This window comes from Suncus etruscus, chromosome 3 (assembly GCF_024139225.1).
Source record: "Suncus etruscus isolate mSunEtr1 chromosome 3, mSunEtr1.pri.cur, whole genome shotgun sequence".
NCBI classification, from domain to species: Eukaryota; Metazoa; Chordata; class Mammalia; order Eulipotyphla; family Soricidae; genus Suncus; species Suncus etruscus.
The window spans coordinates 120,728,445-120,751,323 of record NC_064850.1 but is presented as its reverse complement, the minus strand read 5'-3'; the positions used below and the strand labels follow the sequence as shown (position 1 = coordinate 120,751,323).

Below are 22,879 nucleotides of genomic sequence, written 5' to 3'. Positions count from 1 at the left end.
CTGCACAATCATGGTTGTCCAAGTCAGTCTTCTGTAATTAGTGATCTCAGTTTTTGCACAGATAAAAGAATGACATGTCTTCTGATTTCAGCTTACCATTAGGTGATGAGGTAGGGCAACCAGCTCTTAGATTAAGTTATTGGTATTTCTTCATTGTCTGGATGTCATATCAAAACTGGAACAAGTTGGTGCCAGAGCGGTATTAAGAAATCCCCAGGGGAAGTTTGATTTCTGGTGCTATTACAGGGAACTGTGTTCATTCTATGTTTGGGACCTACATTGCAGGGTTGGACGGTCTCTGTCTTATCACATGGAGTCTAAGTTTGGTCTACATGACACATGTTTAGGGTGGGAGGCACCCCTTTATTATAACAATGTTGGATTCTTATCCCTAGCAGATAAGAGCTTGTTTCTATACATAAAATTTCCCCCTTTTTAGTATGCCTTTGGAAAAGGGAATAGTGCTGTATTATATTGCTGGTGCATTTGGGGGTAAGAATGACAGGCTACACAATCTCTGTGCCCTGTTTTCGACCAGAGCTTTTATCCCAAGCAAAACTTTTACTTCGGGCCTGGAGAGATAGCACAGCGGCGTTTGCCTTGCAAGCAGCCGATCCAGGACCAAAGGTGGTTGGTTTGAATCCCGGTGTCCCATATGGTCCCCCGTGCCTGCCAGGAGCTATTTCTGAGCAGACAGCCAGGAGTAACCTCTGAGCACCGCTGGATGTGGCCCAAAAACTAAAAACAAACAAACAAACAAAAAAAAACTTTTCTTCTAGATTTTTGTACCAAGCAGAACCAAAACAGATGAAGTTAAGAATATATATAAAATAGAAGAAATAAATAAAAATAAATTTTGGGGCTGGAGAGATAGCATGGAGGTAAAGCGTTTGCCTTGAATGCAGAAGGTCAGTGGTTCTAATCCCGGCATCCCATATGGTCCCCTGAGCCTGCCAGGAACGATTTCTGAGCATAGAGCCAGGAGTAACCTCTGAGCGCTGCCGTGTGACCCAAAAACCAAAAATAAATAAATAAATTTTTAAAAAGTAATTAAAGAAAAATTATGGAGGAGGCTACCTTTACATTTGGGAATAAACACATTGAGAGGTATTATTATAAAGGCATTAAACATACAAAGGAAATATAGGCATCCTCATTAAGTCTTTTGAGATATTCTTGTGGTGGGTGAAATCCAGGGCACAGTTTCATCCCACACCATGAACTTATTGAGTTTGAGAAATGATTTGCAGCAGTAAGGGATCAGGTAGTGTCCTTGAGCTGGGGGTCCTTCTGGAGCATACAACTGTCCACATTTGGTGGGTGGGTGAGAAGAAAGGCCACATAGAATGAGTCAGCAGCAGTGTTGGTTGCAGTTTCTTGTCAGGGCCTGAGATGTGGAACTGAGAGGGTGTCCTTTCACTTTAGGAGCTGAGTGGTGGCTTATTGGGGCAGGAGGTTGGTCTTGGTACCTGGTACCTAATGAGTTAAGAACTGATGGGGCTGGAGAGATAGCATGGAGGTAGAGCGTTTGCCTTGCATGCAGAAGAATGGTGGTTAAAATTCCAGCATCCCATATGGTCCCAGGAGCGATTGCTGAGCCAGGAGCAACCCCTGAGTGCTACTGGATATGAACCCCCCCCCACCCAAAAAAAAACAAAACTGAGGGTAAAGAGGGTTAAATAAGGAGGGATGAAATAAAGAGGGATCAGGATTGGGGGATGAGAGGATAGAAGGATTTCTGAAGGGGGGAGGAGGGATAATATATAAGAGGGGCTATAAGAGAGGCTCTATACACTATAGGCATGGATTGTTTACAATTGTTTTTTTTTTCCCCAATAGGACCACATAACTTGAATCATCTGTTCTGCCTCATAAATTGAGGAGGGAAACTGGATGGTACAGGGACCAAACAGATGTATGAACATTGAGTGGAAATAAAAAATCAGACTTATGGTGGCGGTAGGGCATTTGTCTTGCTACACGCTAACCTAGGACGGCAGACCACAGTTCGATTCCCCGGCATCCCATATGGTCCCCAAGCCAGGAGTGATTTCTGAGCGTATAGGCAAGAGTAATTCCTGAGTGTCACCGGGTGTGCCCCCCCCCAACCCGCAAAACAAAAAGATCAGACTTAAACATCAAACCCAAAGTCAGTGACAATAGAATCGATACCCAATCTACAGCAAGTTATACACAGAGAGGACCAGTTACACTAGCAGTCCAGGGTGGCAAATGAGGGAGATGTGGAATGCATGCTGAAAATAGGGGTGAAGGGAGGACAACATTGGGATGGGAATAGTCCTGATTCATTGTTACTATGTACCTTAAATATTACTGTAAAAGATTCATAATTCACTTTGGTCAAACAAAGAGTATTTCCTCAAGTGTCCTATTGGTTTGTTTTGTTTTTGGGTCACACCCAACAGTGCTTAGGGCTTCTTTCCTCCTGGCTCTGCATTCAGCAATCACTCCTGGAGGTGCTTGGGGGATCCTGGGGAGTGCTGGGGTAGGAACCTTGTTGGTTGCATACAAGGCAAATGCCCTCCCCACTGTGCTGCTGTTCCAGGCCTCCATGTAGAGCATATTCTAAAGTCAGTAGTAAAGGGGCTGGAGTGATAGCACAGAGGGTAGGGTGTTTGCCATGCATGGAGCTGACCTGAGACCTATCCCGACATCCCATATTGCCCCAAGCCTGCAAAGAGTGATTTCTTTTTTTTCTTTTTTTTTTTTTTTTTTTGGTTTTTGGGCCACACCCAGCGGTGCTCAGAGGTTACTCCTAGCTGTCTGCTCAGAAATAGCTCCTGGCAGGCACGGGGGACCATATGGGACACCGGGATTCGAACCAACCACCTTTGGTCCTGGGTCGGCTGCTTGCAAGGCAAAGGCCGCTGTGCTATCTCTCCGGGCCCAAAGAGTGATTTCTGAGTGTAGTAGTCAGGAGTAACCCCTGAACATCACCGGGAGTGGTCCAAAAAAACAAACCAAACAAAAACAAAAAGTCAATAGTTGGGGCCTGAGTGATAGCATAGCAGTAGGGCGTTGCATGCAGCCAACCTAGGAAGGACCGGGGTTCAATCTTTGGCATCCCGTATGATCCCCTGAGCCAGCCAGAGGTGATTTCTGAGTGCAGAGCCAAGAGTAATACCTGAGCACTGCCGGTTGTGACTCAAAACAACAAACAAACAAAAGTCAGTAATAAAACATAGAAGGCCAAAGTCTAGGGCACTGTGGAATCTGCCTGTCCCTCTTCTCCAGCAGCTGCTCCTGCCTGCCTCCATGTTGGCAGAGAAATACTAGCTGCCTTCAGATTGGGCCTTGCCCTGTAGGTTGCTGTTGGTTTTTCCTAGAATTCTCTGTCCTGTGTTTTCTCAGAACCAGTTTGGGCACAGTTAAAACACTGCAGCCTGTATGCAGGTCCTTTCTGTTTCATGTCTCTCCTGGTTCATTTTAACTCCTCCCAACTCCCCTTGATCTTGTGTGTTCATTAATTTTGTTGTTTTATTTGGGTGCCACACCTGGCAGTGCTCAGGGCTTACTCCTGGCCCTGCAATCAGGAATTATATGGGGGAAGGGGAAAACCATTTGGGATTTTGGGGATTGAGCCAAGTCTGCCAAAATGATTACACAGTGGTATGGCTTTTGCCTTGCATGTAGCCCACCTGGGACAGAATCCCGGCATCCCATATGGTCCCTGAGCCAGCCAGGAATGATTTCTGACCGAAGAGCCAGGAGTATGTCCTGAGCGCAGTGAGGTGTGGCCCTACAAACAAACAAACAAACAAACCCCCCCCCCAAAAAAAAAACAGTCTGCCATATGCAAGGCCATGACCCTCCCTGCTGTACTATTGCTATGGCCCCTAGTTTGGCCATTCTAATCCCTGGGGCTGTCTCTGTCATAGAGAAAGTGAAGGCTCGAGTGCCTCTAATTATGTCCTCTGAGTGGTTTCTGCGGAAAGGAACCTCTTCCTCCCGGCTTGGTTTTTATCTGTCACTCTGATGAATTCTTTTGTAATCAGAGCAACCAGAATTTCAAAATCTCTTTTACTTGGGGGCATGATCGGTCAGACTGAGGAGAAGCAGTCAGGATGGGATATGGAGTTTCTGGGAGGGTGTTACGGGGTCTCTGCCCTGAGTACAGAGACCACGCTTTAGGCTTGAGAACCATCAATAAAGATCTGCCCCACTGAGGACTGCTGGTGGCCGTGAATGATTCTTACTCGCTGTCCCCTGGAACCCAGACGGTCCATTTATTCTATGTGTAGCAGGACAGCCCCTGAAGAGGTTGACTGATGGAGGGATGGAGAATGAGGCCCTTTTCTTCCAGCTCGGAGCACGTGTCTGCCACCCTGTCTAGCCCACAGTTCTGAGGTGAAACGGCGGGTAAACAGCTCGCAGACAATCAGGCTCGTGGAAATATTTGCTTTATTCGGATGGACAAAACTGAAGTCCAAAGACTCCGATTCAGTTCCATCCAGCAAAAGCCTCTCGCCTTCCACAGGCCCTTGCTCTTATAGTCCAGAGTCAGGTCCCACCCAATGGTGGGATCAGATACCAACCAATGGTGGAAGCAGAATCAGGTCCTACCCTAGGGTGGGGGCAGAATGCCAGGTCACACCCTAGGGTAGGGCACAATCACCTAATCAGATTAGGGTGAGCAACATAGTAATCCCCCAAAATATTTACATACACAACAATTCCCCCTTTTGTTTTTAGTAAACAAACAATATTGTCTACAATTATTAAAAGAAAAATTAGTCAATAATAAAAGAGCGGCTGTTTGCATAAGCGCATCACAGGAAAATGTAAAGAAAAACTTCTAACCTAAGCACAGGGTGTCTAAAACCAGAAACATGTATCAAGGAATCAACTACAAGCTCCTGAGAAGATAAATCTAAGACGTACATAGATCTTTCGAAGAGACACCAGAAAGGTTGTGTAGCAGGCAAGAAGAAGCACCTTTTCTTTATTTGTTGTTGTTGTAGGTGGTGGTGGTGGTCGTTTTTGGGTCACACCTGGCAGTGCTCAGGAGTTACTCCTGACTCCACGTTCAGAAATCGCTCCTGGCAGATACCGGCATTTGAACCAATGACCTTCTGCATGAAAGGCCAACGCCTCGCCTCCATGCTATCTCTCCAGCTCCATTTTTATTCAAGTTCAGGTAGACCAGAAAGCCCATCTTTGAGGGCATTGAACTAGGCCTTTATTTCGGAAGAAGTGGCACATACACCCTCTGCACAGTGGGGAGCCACTGCAATGATGATCAATAGGTATCTGAACTTAGTCCAAGTTCTTAATCCGGTCTGAAGTCCATAAGATGTCTGAAATTGATGTCGACTATTTATAGATGGGAGCTTAAGTCACAAACCAAAACAAAATGTTTAAGGCAGAGACCCTCCCTGTGTAAATAAACAACTTGAGGGCCCATCCAAAATGGATGGAACCTTCTATAAACCTAGTATTTTGCCTATGATGCGCCCACGCAAAAAACCCTGAGAACAGACAAAAATATCATTTGGGAAATTATAGACAATAATATATAACTCACAAACCTAAAGTCAAGAAAGCAAAACCTTAATGTAATACAACATTGATTCCTAATATTAAAAACTAAAATAGAAAAACATTAATTACGATAGTCAAAAGAAGCGTAGTACCAAACATAACTTCAAAGGATTACAGTTATAGGAAAAACAACAGATGTAATTTCTACAGAGTTCAATACCAATCTGTAAATATGAGGGGTCTGGAACTCCAAAAAGACCGGCAGAAGACACTTGATGGGTCTGGAAAAGCCGGTTGAAGCCTTGTACAGGAGATAACATCAAGCTGAATGAAGAAGGAAGGCCAGTACAGTCATCCATGTGTTGGGGCATCCCCAAGCGTTACATCATTACATCATAAGTTGGTTGGGCTTCTGTATTTCCTTTGGGATTGGTGCAATCTTGGGGTAGCCATTGTAGAAACGGTCAACAATAGCATTTTGTATGTGGATAGAAAACCAGAAATTCAGATAGCACAGTTTAACTGGGATCCAGAGACTGTGGGTCTTGTCCATGGATCTTTTCTCTGGTGTTACATTGTGACACAAATCCCAGGTGGCTTCATTTCCAACAAGTTTGCAGCATATATGGTGTAAAACTCCAACAGTCATGGATTTCTTCTTCCCGCCGAGATCAGGAAGCTTGTAGTTGTGGGTGAAGGAGATGGGTTGCACATGTGAAATCCTGAAAATTAAAATGTTAAGGACTAGGAAGAGAGAAGGAAGGATAAGGAAGACTAATTTGGGGAAGATAAAGTTAGGAAAAAGGAAACTATATACAAAATATGCAGAACAGACAGACACTAAACAAGACATACATACACAGACTTCACAAAAAATATGGCCATAACACTCACTCATACTAAAAAATATTTGTTGGAAAGGATCCAAAATAGAGCAAAAGAAAAGAGAATTCAGCTGAATCAATTAAAAGCTCCTTAAAATGTAATAGCCGGCAATTGTTTAGATAAATCATTTCAAATTCACAAAAAAATTTTTTTTTTTTTATGGTTTTGCCTAGCAGATCTGAAAGAGAATTTCATGCATAATACAAACATGGACAACTCTACTATACGTGTATATCAGTATATATACAAAGTTATTGTATAACAGTAACTTTATGATAATCAATCATAGGCAAGAAGCACTGTGAAGAAAGTCCACCTAAAATTATCATTATGTAAGCGTCTTAAAACCTAAATTGAGGGAAATAAAGCAATGATGTTAAAATAAAAAGAGTGAAAGTCGTTAAATGAGTATACCTAGAAAGAAAAACAACATTAATATGATGAGAAATTTCTCTTTCAGGTGAACCTTGACTAAATTAATTTGTAAAATTTCATGATTAACTGAGACCTAGAGCAATAATGAAATTAAGACATAAATCCATCCTACAAGGAAACACATTGGGGATTCATGATTTTCAATCTATATTCATTGATCATGCCTGTGGAAAGAATCCTAGAGCATTAATAGCAACTGATAAGGAAGTAAAATGATTATCTGGTGTTCATTGTAGATCTCTAAGAAGTATAAAACAGGATGTATGCTGCTGTGGATTTCACCAATGTATTAGGGACTTTTTTGATCTTCTTGTCATCAAAATTGATCCAGTGTTGTTTTGCAGCAATTTTACAGTATGAAGTACAGTGTCCATAGTGAACTTTACCATAATGGTTTGACACCGATGATAAGTTGTATTTCTTAATCTTGCTTTTATTCTCTGAAGTGAATTCCTCTAAATTGAGGTCTTCTAAAGGAAAATCTACATAAGTATGCAATTTTTTTATTTGTTTGCCATCAAAAGCAAAACGTTTCAAGTGTATTATAAGTACTGGTGGCAGTTTCCATAAATACGTTTTCTTTGAAAAATCCCTTCTATTTTTGCAACTGTTGCACAGAACTTTGTTGTCATTTCTTAATTCTTCTTCTTTAAAAAATTCAGAGAGGCATTCCTGTAATGTACATTTATCTGTAGATGTAACAGCCAAAGACAAATGAACAAATGTCTCATAAACCTCAGACTTTTGGTGGCAAGTGAGACACTGGAGTATAGATTTGAATTGTCCTTGAAAGAGATCATAAATAATAGATTTATGAGCCTTTTGGTGTTCTGGACTAAATTGTTCATAATTTTCATTTCCCATGAGATGTGTAGTTTTGTCTGTCATTAGATTTACAGTAAGCAAGTCCTGATGTAATCCCTCTATTAGGAACATCAGTAGTTCGTGAGGATCCTGCTGATTGTGTCCAGCAAACTGGTCATTAAGTAAACCAATTGTTACTTTGAAGCTTTCAGGGTTAATATATCTATGAAATCCATTTCCCATGGTTTTGATGAGCCGACCAAATTCTTCGGCTAATTTACCTTCATGCCCCATCGGATTTTTCTTGTTAATATCCTTTTTATAATGATCTTTATAAAAATACTGAGTTAAGTCTGAAATATTATACAAGCATTGCAATATTGAGTTCATGTAGCAAGAGTTTCCTATATTTTGGAGCCCAGTTAAGACAGGTTCCTGTCTTTCCTTTTGCATCTTGGAGTGTAAGGGTTTATCACTACCATCAGTCTCACTCATTGTATGGTGTGTGACAGCTAAATCGTTCCCTGCCCCAGAGACCTTAGTAATATTACTGCTGTTAGTGTCTGAAGTATTCTGTTTTTTCTCTGAAGGGGAGTTTGTAGTCTGAACCTGATCATTTGTGCTAGCCCGATTTCTAACAAGACGTAATGGAACCCAAAATTTCTTGGGAGGGTCATCATTTATAGAAACATAGGCATAACCCCTTCCTCTTAGGAGAAGATAGCCAGCTATCCATTTTTCATCCTCCTTGATCCAAATAGGTTTATGGGTTGTTTCTTGTCTCTGAATATCTTCTTTAAAATGTCTTTCTGCTGCAGTGTAGCTTTCCCCTTGGGGTAAGTTAAAGTAATTTAGTGTGATAAGAGTCAAAGATAGCAAATCCGTTGGTGGTAAACCTCTTTTTCTATTTTTTTGCAATTGAGTTTTTAAGGTTCTGTGAGTCCTTTCTACAATGGCCTGTCCCCTACAATTGTAAGGAATTCCTCTGAGATGTCTTATCTGCCATTCCTTACAAAAAAATTCAAAAGTTTTGCTAACATAGGCTGGCCCATTATCAGTTTTTATAGAATATGGAATACCCATCACAGAGAAACATTGTAAAAGAAAACTACAAGCAGCCTTAGATTTTTGAGAAGACATGGGAATTGCCCACATAAACCGAGAATAAGTGTCCACCACAACATGAAGATAAGGTTTCCTTGGAAATAAATCTGTTTGAGTTATATCCATTTGCCAAAGTTCATTAGACTGTAAGCCTCTTGGGTTTGCTCCTGCTATGTGAGTCTTTTTTGTTAACGGTGCACATACGTTGCAGTTTTCTACGATTTCTCTAGCTTGCCTCCATGGAATTTGGTAATTCACATGTAAACGGCGAGCATTTGTGTGTAGGGCTGAATGTTCCTCTACAGGTGATTTAAATATAGGCATTGCTAGCAAGTCAGCAGTTTTATTTCCTTGAGCCATAGGTCCTGGAAGACCTGAGTGGGCTCTAATATGCGTGATGAAGATGGGCTCAGTTCGTTTTTGAAGAAGCTGCTGTAATTGTTTAAGTAAGTCCTGTATGATCGGGTTATTAGCATTAAGGGATGCAGTGGCTATCACATGACATAAATTTACCACATACAAAGAATCAGAAACTATATTCATGGCTTCAGATACATTTTCTAATAGGTAAATTAACGTTGCTAATTCAACTTTCTGTGCAGATTTATATTTGGTATCTATGGTCATATTAATGTTGTCTCCAGTTATTCCTCCTTTTCCATTTTGGGATCCATCAATGTAAAAAACCTTGGCATTGGGGATAGGGGAATCCCGAACAATTGAAGAAATAACAAACTGAGTTTTCTTTAAAAAGTCCCAAATTTTTCCTGCTGGATAATGGGAGGATATTTCTCCTGTGAAATCTGAGAGGGCCCTTTGTAGAGATTCATTAATTGGCAATATTGACTCAATTTCCTTTTTTGGTACTGGCAAAACTATTATATCTGGGTCAAAACCTAGTAAAGATATAGATCTGAGTCTTGCCTTGATAATAATCTCTGAAATCAGTTGCAAGTAGGGGACAACTGAGCGAGGTTGTTTGTTATGTAAATACACCCATTCCAAAGGTCCTGACTGTTGCATCAAGGCCCCTGTGGGGGTTTCTATAGTAGGGAAGATTAACAGTAATACCTTTTCTCCTGGGATGAATCTTGAGAGAAACGATTTTTGTAATCTGCTCAAGAAGATGTCCAATTCATTTTTTGCAGCTGTTGTTAAATTTCTCGGGCTATCTAAAGCAGGATCACCCTCCAACATTTTAAACAGATTAGATAACTCTGCATTTGGGATTCCTAGTGCAGGGCGGAGCCAATTTACGTCACCTAAAAGTCTCTGAAAATCATTAAGCGTTCTGAGGTTTTCTTTTTTGATAGAAAATTTTTGTGGACGTATAGACGTCCGGTCCAAAATAAAACCCAAATATTGATACGGTGGCATTATCTGTATTTTTTCTAAAGCTATTTTCAGTCCTGATGTTTGTAAACAGTCAGTAACATAAGAGTATAATTCCTGTAAATCTGTTTCGTTGTTCATTGTGAGCAAGATATCATCTGTATAATGAAATATCATGGCTTGAGGAAATTTTTCACGAGCAGGGCTCAAAACCTTATCTACAAAAAACTGACACATGGTTGGGGAATTCAGCATGCCTTGGGGGAGAACAGTCCATTGGAAACGTCTGCAGGGATGGGTATTATTGAGAGAAGGAACTGAGAATGCAAAACGTTTTTTATCATCTGGGTGGATAGGAATATGGTAGAAGCAGTCTTTCAGATCAATTATAATTAGTGGCCATTCCTTTGGAATAACTACAGGTGATGGTAAACCAGTCTGCAATTTGCCCATAGGTATCATGGATAAATTTATAGCTCTAAGATCCATCAAAAGTCTCCATTTACCGGATTTCTTTTTTATAGTGAATATAGGTGAATTCCATTGAGAAAAAGATGGTTCAATATGTCCTAAACTTAGCTGTTCCTCCACTAATTCTGTCAGCACCTTTAATTTATCAGTTTTAAGGGGCCACTGACCTGTCCAAATTGGTTCATCAGATTTCCATTTTATTTTTATTGGTGCTGGTGTTTTTACGGTAGTGGCCCCCACTAAAAATTTTGGGTTTTTAAATCAAAAGAAGGTTCGGGCTCTTCTGGAGCTAATGGGATGTGGAATTCTGCTTTCCACTGTTTGTGTAGGTCACGGCCCCACAGGGATGGTGAAAATGGGCCCACGTGAGGTCTGATTATTGCTTTTTGATTTTCTGGGCCGTAAAATAGTATAGTCCTCGTACTCAACAGACAGGAACTCAGGCCTCCTATTCCTTCTAGGGAATACGGGATTTCCTGAAGAGGCCAATTTTCTGGCCATTCTTTATCAGAAATTACGGTAACCTGAGCACCCGTATCTATCATTCCATCAAAGGGTTTGCCTTCCAAGTGAAGTTTGATCATTGGGTGTTCATCTTTACATTTAGTAACCAGAGCCACGATTGGGTTTTGAGCAGCACCCGGATCTGTGCTTCCAAAACCTCCAATTCTAGTCTTATCTGAAGTCCCAAATTTGACATAAGGCACTATTACTATCTGGGCAATCACTTCTCCTTTTTTAAAGGTCCATGTAACTGGTACAGTAATAACTACAATGATTTCTCCCATGGAATCTGAGTCAATGACACCAGTGATTACTGATATACCCTTTATGTTGAGGGAACTTCTGCCAAGAATCAAACCCATGGTATCTGGGGGTGGCGGGCCTACAATGCCAGTTTCTAACATGTAAGGGCATGCTCCTGGGTAAATTGTAATGTCCTCTGGGCATAATATGTCTAATCCGGCACTCCCTGAAGTAGAGTGGATTAATTCCCTTATCGTGATGAATTTTCTTGGGCTGGGCTTGGAAGGATTATTGTCTGTGAACTTTGCCCCTGATTTGGAAGGGCCTGGGGGGAGGCCCTGTGGGCGTTTCCCTGCATCTTGTATGTGTGTTCTTGGGGAGCTGAATTTATAAGGAGACGACAATTTCTTTTGATATGTCCCTGTTTTCCACAATGGTAGCAGGCGATTTGCCTCCTGGGGACTGTGTTGAAACCTCTACTTAGGTTATTATTAATGAGGTTTCTGGATCTGCAATCTTTCGCCCAGTGGCGACCCCTTTTGCATTTTGGGCAAAGACCTGGTTTCCGGAAAGTGTTCTGTCCCCGAGGGGAGTAAGACATTGTTCCCTTGGTAACTGGGAAGGTTTGTACTGAGTCTGAGTGGGGTGGGGGTTGGGGTTCCACATAGACATTCCGGCAGGCATAAAGGTAATCATTCAGATCTGACTTTTCATTTAATGTATTCAATACTAATCTACAGGCTGAATTTGCATTATGATAGGCCACAGATTTTACTAGGAAGTTTCTTATCTCCTCATCTTCGACTTGTAACTTCAGAGCATCTTTAATCTTACCTACAAACTCTGCAAATGACTCATAAGGCCCTTGGGTAATTTTTAAAAAGTTTCCTCTACCAATGCTGTTAGAATCAATTTTTTCCCATGCTGACAATGCAATCTCCCTGATTAAATTTAAGATTTCCTTAGGTAAAGCTGCTTGTGTCTGAATATTTGCAAATTGATTTTCTGCCATCAATAATTCATACGATAGAGTAACACCTGCCACTTGCTTTTTCATACCATCCGGACTATATAATTTAGCTTTTACGCCTTCTGAATAGTACATTTCCCATTCAGTTCGCTGTTTAGACGACAGGCATATTTCAGCGATTCTTTTAAAATCATACAAAGTCCAAGATGAGTTATGACTCCAAAGTCTTAATAACTCCACACTGTATGGCGATTTTGGCCCATTTTCTTTACATGATCTTTTAAACCGATCTAATTCTTCCATCTGATAGGGTACATAGTTAGAAACATTTACCCCGTCTATAGGGGATAAGGCCTGATTAGCAAAATTACTCTGAATAGAGCTCTGAGACCGAGCATGTGGTTCATTTTTTGAATCTGCTCTGCTCTGCGATTCAATTTTGTGACTAGAAGGAGGCATACTTCGTGGAGTTAGCACTGGAGGTAGATCATTATCTGAGTCACTACTGTCAAGCAATTCACTAGAATCAGGCTTAACATTCTGAGTTGTTTTTCTTCCAGCAAAAATTTCTATATTGTTGATGGTGGGGCTGGATTCGTCAGCCTGCACCTTGGTCTGAGTTTTCGTCAGATAAATTTCCTTATTATCTATACTGGTTTTAGCCTCACCATTTCTACACTTTCTATTTCCTAAATAGAAATAACAGCAAATAACTATGCTCATAATAATAACGTTAGTCAACACAGAAATTCCACAAACTATGATGGCTAGAGACACTACACTTTTCATTTGAAATATAGACCACAACCATCCAACTGCAGTGATTGTCCTTAGATCAAAACCAATTAGTTTTAAACAAAATGGAATGATCCACTTGTATACTAGAGCACCAATGCGTAAGACTAAGGGTGGTAAAATCCACATGACTAACCACAGAAACCATTTGATGGTCAGCATAGGAAATTTCCAATGAAATATTTCACTTACAGTTCTGAGGGTCCAGGGTTCAGGTCCCTGTCCGGGCGTCATTATGTAGCAGGACAGCCCCTGAAGAGGTTGACTGATGGAGGGATGGAGAATGAGGCCCTTTTCTTCCAGCTCGGAGCACGTGTCTGCCACCCTGTCTAGCCCACAGTTCTGAAGTGAAACGGCGGGTAAACAGCTCGCAGACAATCAGGCTCGTGGAAATATTTGCTTTATTCGGATGGACAAAACTGAAGTCCAAAGACTCCGATTCAGTTCCATCCAGCAAAAGCCTCTCGCCTTCCACAGGCCCTTGCTCTTATAGTCCAGAGTCAGGTCCCACCCAATGGTGGGATCAGATACCAACCAATGGTGGAAGCAGAATCAGGTCCTACCCTAGGGTGGGGGCAGAATGCCAGGTCACACCCTAGGGTAGGGCACAATCACCTAATCAGATTAGGGTGAGCAACATAGTAATCCCCCAAAATATTTACATACACAACACTATGATGTTTCTTTCTGTCCTGTTTGTTTGGCATGTTCTATGGGACACCCGAACTGTTCAGCACAAGGGTGATGCTCCCACATGCTGCTCTGCTGAAGATGGTTTTTATTGTGTGTTTAGTGGTGCCAGGGAGCAACCCAGGGCTTCACACATGCCGGGCAGGTCTATTGTTAAGCTCCTCATGGCTGCTGTTGGACGATTTAACTCCAGGTTCTTGTTCTTTGTCAGGAGGTTGAAGGGTTTAATGGCCACCCACAGCCTTCCAGAAGGCTGGTGTTTTCCTAAAGAGGAAAAGGCAGTTCTCTCACTTTGTTTCTACACCTTCGCACCCAAGTAAAAAAAATGAATAATTAAAGAAAAATAAATCAAGACATTTCCATTTCTCAGGAACCTTCCATGTGGCCTTGCTCTGCACTCAGAAATCACTCCTGGCAGGCTCGGGGGACCCTGGCAGGCTTGAGATTGAACCTGGGTAGACTGCATGTGAGGCAAACACCCTCTGTACTGTGCTATGGCTCAGGCCCCAGACCCCATCCCAGTTTTGACACTGTTCAGAGCCAGCGGCTGAGGCTAAATTCTGACCTGGGATTTGCAAGGGAAAACCTTTGTAGGCTCCTCCAGGCCGGGCCAGTAGCACCGCCGCCACACAGAGGTGTCTCCAGAATTTCCTTATGTATGGTGTTTATTTCTAACATAGGAGTATTTTTTTTTTTTCACTATAAACAAGGATCCTGGATTAGCCGGCAAGTGTCTTATTTTTTTTTAACCCATGATGCCCAGTATGGGCCAAAAAAGTTGACATCGTAAGGGGGAAAAGGGAAACCGAGTAAGAAACACAGCTGAAATGGTTGCTTGTTTGGGCTGGGATGACAGAAGCTAAGGCTGAGATTTTGAGATTCAGGGGTGGAGGATGAACTTGCTAAAACCAAATTCAGCTTTCAGAGCCACACCCCAGCCCATCCCTGGGAGCACTGAGCTATCAGTGTCTCAGGGCGGGCATAAAACATTCTGGAACTTGGACATTCCACCCATTCCATCCAAAGGCCGGAGAGGAGGAATTCATGCCACAAGCCGAGATCAGAGGCCTGGTGGCAGTTGGCTTTGACTCTTCCAGGGAATTTAGGCCATTTCCTAAGTGTATTGAGAATCTTTTTAGCCCTGGAACCTGCTGCTGTGTTGTGTTAAATAATTAACAATGGGGCTGGAAGGTGGATGATGCCATCCAGCCCACATGGCTCTGCAACCTCCATGCAGCCGGCGAGTTCCAGGCCCAGGTGAAATCACTCACACGCAGGCTTCAGGAAGAATCATCTTTATTTATGCCCTAGCCACCACAGGTGTGTGGCCTATGTCAACCTTTTAAGCATTCAGCTATATTTTGCTAGCCCTGCATCTTATCTCCTGTTAGCCATCTTCCCTTTGGGCTCCATGCGGCCCAAAGATTCAAAAGCCAGGAAGCCAAGCCGGGCCAAGAGAGAAACGGCAAAAGGCAAAAGGGGCCGAATCCCTTTCGTCCCAGGCTTATCTAACTTTTTCCCGACCCCTCCCAGGAATGGGAGGTCTTGCAGGTAGGGTCACACCTATTATCCGGTTAAGACCCCTCCCAGAAATGGGTGGGTCTTAGGGTACACCACACTGCTGCTTTGAGGCTCAGCTTTTCTCTCCTCAAAGGCACCGAAGACTCTCACAGGGGAGCTCTGGAAGAGTCATTTCATTTGTTATTTTGCTGCTGCTGCTGCTGGTGTGTGTGTGTGTGTGTGTGTGTGTGTGTGTGTGTGTGTGTGTGTGTGTGTGTGTGTGTGTGTGTGTGTGTGTGTGTGTGTGTGTGTGTGTGTGTGTGTGTGTGTGTGTGTGTGTGTGTGTGTGTGCGCGCACGCGCACGCAAGCAGTGCCGGGGATGGAACCCACATTACCTCACCCTGCCAGATCAAGTGTCCCACAGAGTGATAATCCTGGTTCACTCCTAGAGTTATGTGAACAGCAATGTGCGGGAAGGACCTGCTCCCCAGAAACATCCTACCCACCCTCATTTTATTCTGTGGTGAGGGGCTTCTGATGGAAGTAGTGAAGGAGGAGGCAAAAGAACACCTGAGGTTGATTCATTAGTTCCTGGGAACTAGGGATTAGGATGCAGAGACAAAGCATCACTGGAAAGAACCTGAGGGGCTGTATCATGTACAAGGACAGTTCTTTGATTTGCGGCCACAAAGAGCTTTAGGAAAGGGCAGTCCAGTGGGGTAACTTCCCAGTGATCTTGTCCCATATGAAATCTTTCTCAGTTTCTTCATGCCCTGTCAAACTGAGTGAATAAAGTTGAGCCAACTGAATTTAACCAATAATGTCCCATGAGCTGTGAGGTGGGAAGTTGCAATATATATTTTTCTTTTTGTTTTTTCGGGCCACACCTGGTAGCACTCAGGGGTTACTCCTGGTAGACTAAGGGGACCATAAGGGATGTAGGAGACTGAGCTCAAATGGGCTGTGTGCAAGGCAAATGTCCTCCTTCCTGTGCTATTAACAGCTCAGGCCCTAATTGCAATATTTCTAAAGTAGTTCTTTGTTTTGTTTTGTTTCGTTTGCTCTTGGGTTTCTTGTTTATGTTTTTGGTCTACACCCAGCAGTGCTCAGGTGTTATTCCAGGGATAACACCTAGCAGGCTTGGGATCCTGTGGATGCTGGGAATGGAAAGGGGGCCCTCCCCTCTGTACTATGGCTCCAGTCCCTGAGTTTATTGTTTTGAATTAATTTTTGATAGTTATGCATTCAGAAATAGTTTACTATCAAGAAAGTTTTTTGTTTGTTTGTTTTTTGTTTGTTTGTTTGTTTTGTTTTTTAATTTTGGGCCATGTCTGATGTGTTAGTCTTGACTCTGTGCTCAGGAATGACTCCTGGCAGACTCAGGAGATCATATGGGATACCAGGGATTAAACCCAGGTTGGCTGAGTGTAAAACAAACACCCTCCCCACTGTGCTATTGCTCCAACCTAACAAAAATAAAATTTTGTGACCCTCCACCCTATATGGGTTTGCAAATACCTTTAATTGTTCCACAGTGTAAGAAGTGAGGCAGTAGGCCAGTTGCTTAGTATTATAGGCCTGAAAGTCGAAGACATAGTGAGCTCAGTCCGAAGGATTTATAGGAAGCTAGTGTTCAGCCTTAAAATTTATTTCACAGTGGCATCGATTTGTTTTAGTTTGGTTTGGAGACCACACCCGGCAGTGCTCGGGGCTTCCTCTCTGTTCTGCAGTCAGGAATCATTCCTGGCAATGTGGAGGATGGGACCCAGTTTGGCTACATGCAGGCCAAGTGCCTTAACCCAAGGAGCAATCTCTGGGGCCTCAGCATAAGTTTGCCCCATGGGCTGGAACCCATCTTCGGTGCCCTGCACACAGTGATGGCTTCTGGGTTGAGTAGAGGCCCCCTCCTGGCCATTTTCTGCTAGGGGGACAGTGTGTGTTGTCCAGGGGGCATGAAGGATCTCAGCCCTCACAGTTTATCTGGGGTGCTGGTAGAAAGGTATAATGACTTTGAGTCCACCGATTCTGGTTCCCCACATCTGGTGAATTCATTTGGGAGTTCTCTGCTTGGTGGGTGGAAAGAGCTTTCAGCCCTGCTGCATGGTGAAGTGTACCTATGCAGGATTGTATTTTTTGGGGGGTCACTGAGGACTTTGTCATCACCTGTTGGAGACTTTCCACACCTCTTACAATAGCAAAATTTTTATATTGATTATAAAAAAGTATCATAGCTTAAAAATAAAAAAAAATAAGCAAAGAAACCCAAAATAATTATAGTCCCTAGGACACTAGGAGGTACAGTGAGAGTTAAATGTATTTCATTTGGCCCCATGCAATTTCTCCACAATAAGGCATCGATATTTTATGACATTGTGTATTTGAGTCAGTGAAGAAAATAGGACTTTTAGATCCAGAGAGAATTTCTGTTTACACTAAAATATATCAACCTATAGCCCAAGACTTACTCTAACACAATATTCATTGTGACTTTTATGCTCCTAGAATGATTTCTTTGCATTGTGCCAGGAGTATCCACATTCTGATGAAATAAGAACCATTCTGGGAGCCGGAAAGATAGCACAGCGGTAGGGCGTTTGCCTTGTACACAGCTGATTCAAACAGATGGTGGTTCAGCTGGGACTTAATACAAATAATTGTACTGCATTTAAAGTTCAAGTCAATTGCTAGCTGAAGTTCAGTGTCAATTCAGGTGAAGTCTTTTTTTTTTTTTTAATGTAGGATTGGCTCTTACCTTTATTTATTTATTTTTGATTTAGGGGCCACACCCAGCAGTGCTCAGGGGTTATTCCTGGCTCTGTGCTCAGAAATCACTCCTGAAAGGCTAAGGGGATCATAGGGATGCCAGGGATCGACCCGGGTCAGTCCTGGGTCAGCAGCAAGCAAAGTAAACACCCTACTGCTGTGCTATCTCTCCAGCTTGTCTTTTTTGTTTTCTGTTTTATTTTGAGGGTGCCACAACCAGCAGTGCTCAAGGGTTACTCCTGATGGGACTCAAGGGACTGTATGGGATGCCAGGGATCAAACCTAAGTCAGCAACATGCAAGGCAAGTGCCCTCTTTGCTGTACTATTGCTCTGGCCCCTGAAAGGTGAAGTTTAGTGCTCGCTTTGGCAGCACATATACTAAAAATTGGAACGATACAGAGAAGATTAGCATGGCCCCTGCACAAGGATGACACGCAAATTCGTGAAGCGTTCCATATTTAAAAAAAAAAAAAAGAAAGGTGAAGTTTAAGGTCAGCAGTCAATCCCTAAGAGAGACTATAAAAAGGCTGGGCCTGTCTTTCTTTAATCTGTGGGTCTATTCGCTCCCTCATTTCATTAGGGTTAGGGATTTGGGACTGGGGATAAATTTCTTCTTAGCTTTCCTCCCTAAAAACAAAAAGGGAGTTCTGGGGAGATAGGACAGGGCTAAGGCACTTGCCTTGCACCCCTGTTGAATCCCAGCCCCAAAGAGGGTCCCCTGAGCACCGCCAGGGGTGACCTCTGAACATGGGGCCAAGACTAGGCACTGCAAGGTGTGGGGCAAAATCTAGATAAATACAAGTGTCGCTTCACATGTGCTGTTCCTTTTCTCAGAAATAATCGCTGTGACAGAAGGCGGTAGAAATTTCCCCAAGTGGGCACCCTTGTTCCCTGGGCCATTGGTATTCCGTGGCAGCTGTCTTGGGAGCCGGAACCCCAGCAGTTGTTGAGCAAGTGCTATTTATAGCGTGGGGGGTGCAGGGAGGTGGGGCTTAAAAGAATGGAATTTTCCCCTCTCACTTGGGAAGCAACAACAGGAACTGGGAGGCCACTGATTGTGGTGACAGAGTGCACTGGAATACTTGCCAATGTCTAAGGATTTACTGGGCCATGGTTTGTGCTGGTAGAGCTTTTGAGTTACTGTGTAGGTTCACTGAGCTTGGGAGATTTCTATGGAATGTTTCCATTAGAATGCCACTGGGTTGTTTCTATGATGAAATTATGAGGTGTCGAGGGGCTGCATAGTCCAGGATTTATAGAATTGATCTGAAACAAATTTAGTAACTTGGAAGTTTGATAATGTTAAGTTGAGGTATTTGGCTGCTCCTGTGGGAGGGTGTGTAGGGGGTGGTGCTGGGCTGCTGCTGTTCATGCAGGAAGGGGACTCTTTCATTCCCCCTCCCCCCCCCTTCCTGAGTAGGCCCCAGAGAGATCAGCATGGACCAATGGCTATTATTTTCTTATGAGCTTGGTGGAGGATCAGGGCTGTCTTTCTGCTGGAAAAGATGGAAGCTGTATGCAGGGTCCTTTTATGTTATAACTCAAGTATTCCATTATCTGTATGTACAGTCATCTCTTTAGTTACTCATCTGTTCTGGGATACTCTGCCTGCTTCCGACTCTGGCAATTGTGAATATGCTGCAATGAACACAGGAGTGCAGCAGGACTTTCTGAAAAGTGTGTTTTGGCCCTTGTAGTTGATGCCAAGAAGTGGACTGCTGGGTCACATGGGAGCCCAATTCCTAGTGTTTTGAGAAGTGCCCATATTGTTATTCCAAAAGGTCAGAAAAGTTGACAGATGATCCCGATCTCTCTGTCACAGGGTCTGAGATATCTCCCTGTCAGCTAATAGGCTGGTGCACTGTGGAACACACAGGGCCTGTAGGGCTACCTTCTAGGATCTGCAGTCTGGGCTCTCCCAGCAGTGCTCTTACTCCATCTCCCACAGGATGTGTGTTAGAGTCTCAAGCCATGCTGGGGACCCAGACCCTCCTGTAATGCAAACACTCCTTTTCCCGAAGTTGTTTGCAGCTCAAAATGACTGGTCCAAGTCAAGGCAGCTGGTCCCTAAACCTCAAAGATCGAAGAGCTGCACAGAGATGTACAGAGACACACAGAGATATACAGAGACACACAGAGATACATAGAGAGGTCAGACTCTGTTCACTGCTTCCCCAACTGAGCATATTCAGCCCTGGCTCCAGCAAGCAAGGGCTTGCACTTTCCTGCATTTCTTGAGGCCAGTTCTCAGAGGAGAGACAGGTTCATGTCCACACCAAGCCACAAGCCATGAGCCTGCTCTGCTGGTCTGAGCTTGAGAAGGCAGGCGAAGAGGACTTTCTCTTTTCTGGCATTCTCTAGAAATTTCCACACTTCTTGAAGCAGGGTAGCTAGTCCTGTTCTGGAACCTGTTTGAACTGGCTCTCATCCTGCCTCTTGGGGCACAGTGGGGCTTCCAAGCCTCATGAACATCTACTTCTTCAGTTCCTGCCAGTTATTCTCCTTGAACCCTGATTTTAGGCATCAGTGAAATAGTCGGTGTAAAGCACTTGCCTTGCAGTCAGCCATGTCCGGTTTGATCCCTAGTACAGTACCCCTCCCCACAACAGCTGTCTTCCCACCCTCCTGCTTTTTCCCTAGGCTGCTTCATCCTGAATCAGAACCCAGAAGACTAAACTATAAGGGACAAGATAGTGCATAGTTGAGAGTTTGTGGACCATGTTTTTATTTGTGTGTGTGTGTGTGTGTGTGTGTGTGTGTGTGTGTGTGTGTTCGTTCACATCCGGCAATGCTCGGAAATCACTCCTGCCTTGGTTGGGGAACCTAGATGGAGAGCAAGGAATCAAGTAAGCACCCTCCACAGTGTATCATCGCTATGGTCTCAGCCACATGTTGATTCTTTGCATGTTCTTGGAGGTGTGGCTGTGTATGTGTTTTATACTCCTTGATACTTCATTCTTAGTTAGAGGGATGTAAAAAAACAGGCTGGTCAGGATTTAGCCACACCAGCTGATTATTTGCCAAGCCATGCCAAGGTCTCAAATTAAAAAAGCAAAGCACAGCAAAACCAAACTAAACCCTGCAAATGAGCAAAACAATCCCTTTGGTGCAGCAGAAGAAAGTGCCACTTTGAATGACAGGGTCAGGTCTGAAAAGCAAGTGATTATTAAACTATCTTCGTAACAAATTCTTTTGCAAACACATTCTTTTGCAGCCGGTTTCAAATTATTTGCTCTCAACTACTGGGAAGGGAAATATAAGCATGTTTTTTTCTCCAGTAGGTCCTGATAATAAAATCACATGCCAGAACACAGGACAGTTGTCATGGCAGCATCCATGAACTAAGTGAAATTGCAATTCCAAGATTCATTCCATTTTACTTCTTAATCATGTCAATATTCCTGAGTGCTTGCCTCTATGAAAAAAGAAAGCCAGAAAGTGAATTCCTCTAAAAGGCTGTGTCATGCTACCAATAAGTGACACTAATCAAAAAGCTGCCAGTGCTGGGGCCGGAGTAATAGCACAGTGGTAGGGTGCATACCTTGCACATAGCAAACCCTGGACAGACCCGGGTTCGATTCCCGTCATCCCAAAAGGTCCCCTGAGCCTGCCAGGTGCGATTTCTGAGTGCAGAGCCAGAAGTAATCCCTGAGCACAGCAGATGTGGCCCAAAAACAAAACAAAACAAAACCAAAACCAAAACCAAAAAAAAAACTGTCAGTGCTGGGGAAAGACTCAACTGATTAAGATACACATTTCTGATGGTTTTGCTTTTCATTTTTTTTTGTTTGTTTTGTTTTGGGCCACACCCAGTAGTCCTCAGTGGTTACTCTTCCTGGCTCTGTGCTCAGGAATCGCTCCTGGCAGGCTCGGGGGACCATATGGAATGCTGGGAATCCAATCACCATCCATCCTAGGTCTGCCACTTGTAAGACACTCTACCATTGTGCTATCTCTTCAGCCCTGCTTTTCATCTTTAGTAAGCAATCACGTATGTGACTTCATTCTACTCTAGATTACTAATTGTTCTTTTTTTTTTTTGTATGTGTGTGGTTTTTTGGCCACACCCAGTAACGCTCAGGGGTTACTCTGGCTATGCGCTCAGAAATCGCTCCTGGCTTGGGGGACTATATGGGATGCCAGGGATTGAACCATAGTCCGTCTTAGGCTAGTGTGCGCTAGGCAGACACCTTATCACTTGCGCAACGGTTCCAGCCCCTACTAATTGTTCTAATAACAATACAGAATGAATGTTTAATATACCTGAAGCCATATAGTGACAGGAAATGTAAATATATTTCAACTTGTATACATAGACAAGCAAGAGATTTTTGAGTGGCGTATCAAGGAGATACTCTGGAGAATAAAATAGCGGCTCTTACGTTTGGATTCTGCTTTGTCTTGGGGGCCACGTTTAGCCCTGCTCAGGGCCCACTCAGAGTTTTTCTGAGAGACGGTGAAGGGCTGTGGATGGCACTGGGCTGTGTCCCGCCTGCCGACCTGCTCTTAGCCTGTAAATACACAGGGTCTTGGTGCACTGGCTGAGCCCTAAGCCTGGGGTTTCCTCAGTAGCAGCCCAGCCCGTTGGTACTCTGAGGAGCCATTCCGAGTTCACTTCAGTCTGTGAGGCTCAGGGTGGGGTTGGCTTCCAGAAAGGACCAGAGACTGGGGTTCACACAGCACCTCTGGGAAAACAGAGGCACTGCAAATTGGGCTCTAAAAACACTTTAAAAATTGTTCCAGGCTGGAGCGATAGTACAGCAGTAGGGCTTTTGCCTTGTACTCAGCCAACCTAGGTCTGATCTCTGGCATCCAAAAGGGTCACCAGAGCCTGTCAGGAGTGATTTCCTAGCACAGAGCCAGGAGGAACCTGAGTGCC

General features: G+C 43.5%; 1 non-coding gene across 1 annotated transcript; it reads left to right on the top strand.

The window, feature by feature from the left end:
* The first annotated feature begins 18,354 nt into the window (after positions 1 to 18,354).
* On the top strand, positions 18,355 to 18,462 carry LOC126005683 (U6 spliceosomal RNA). The gene has a single exon (XR_007494723.1). It is a non-coding gene; the product is annotated as a U6 spliceosomal RNA (small nuclear RNA).
* Positions 18,463 to 22,879: the final 4,417 nt, after the last annotated feature.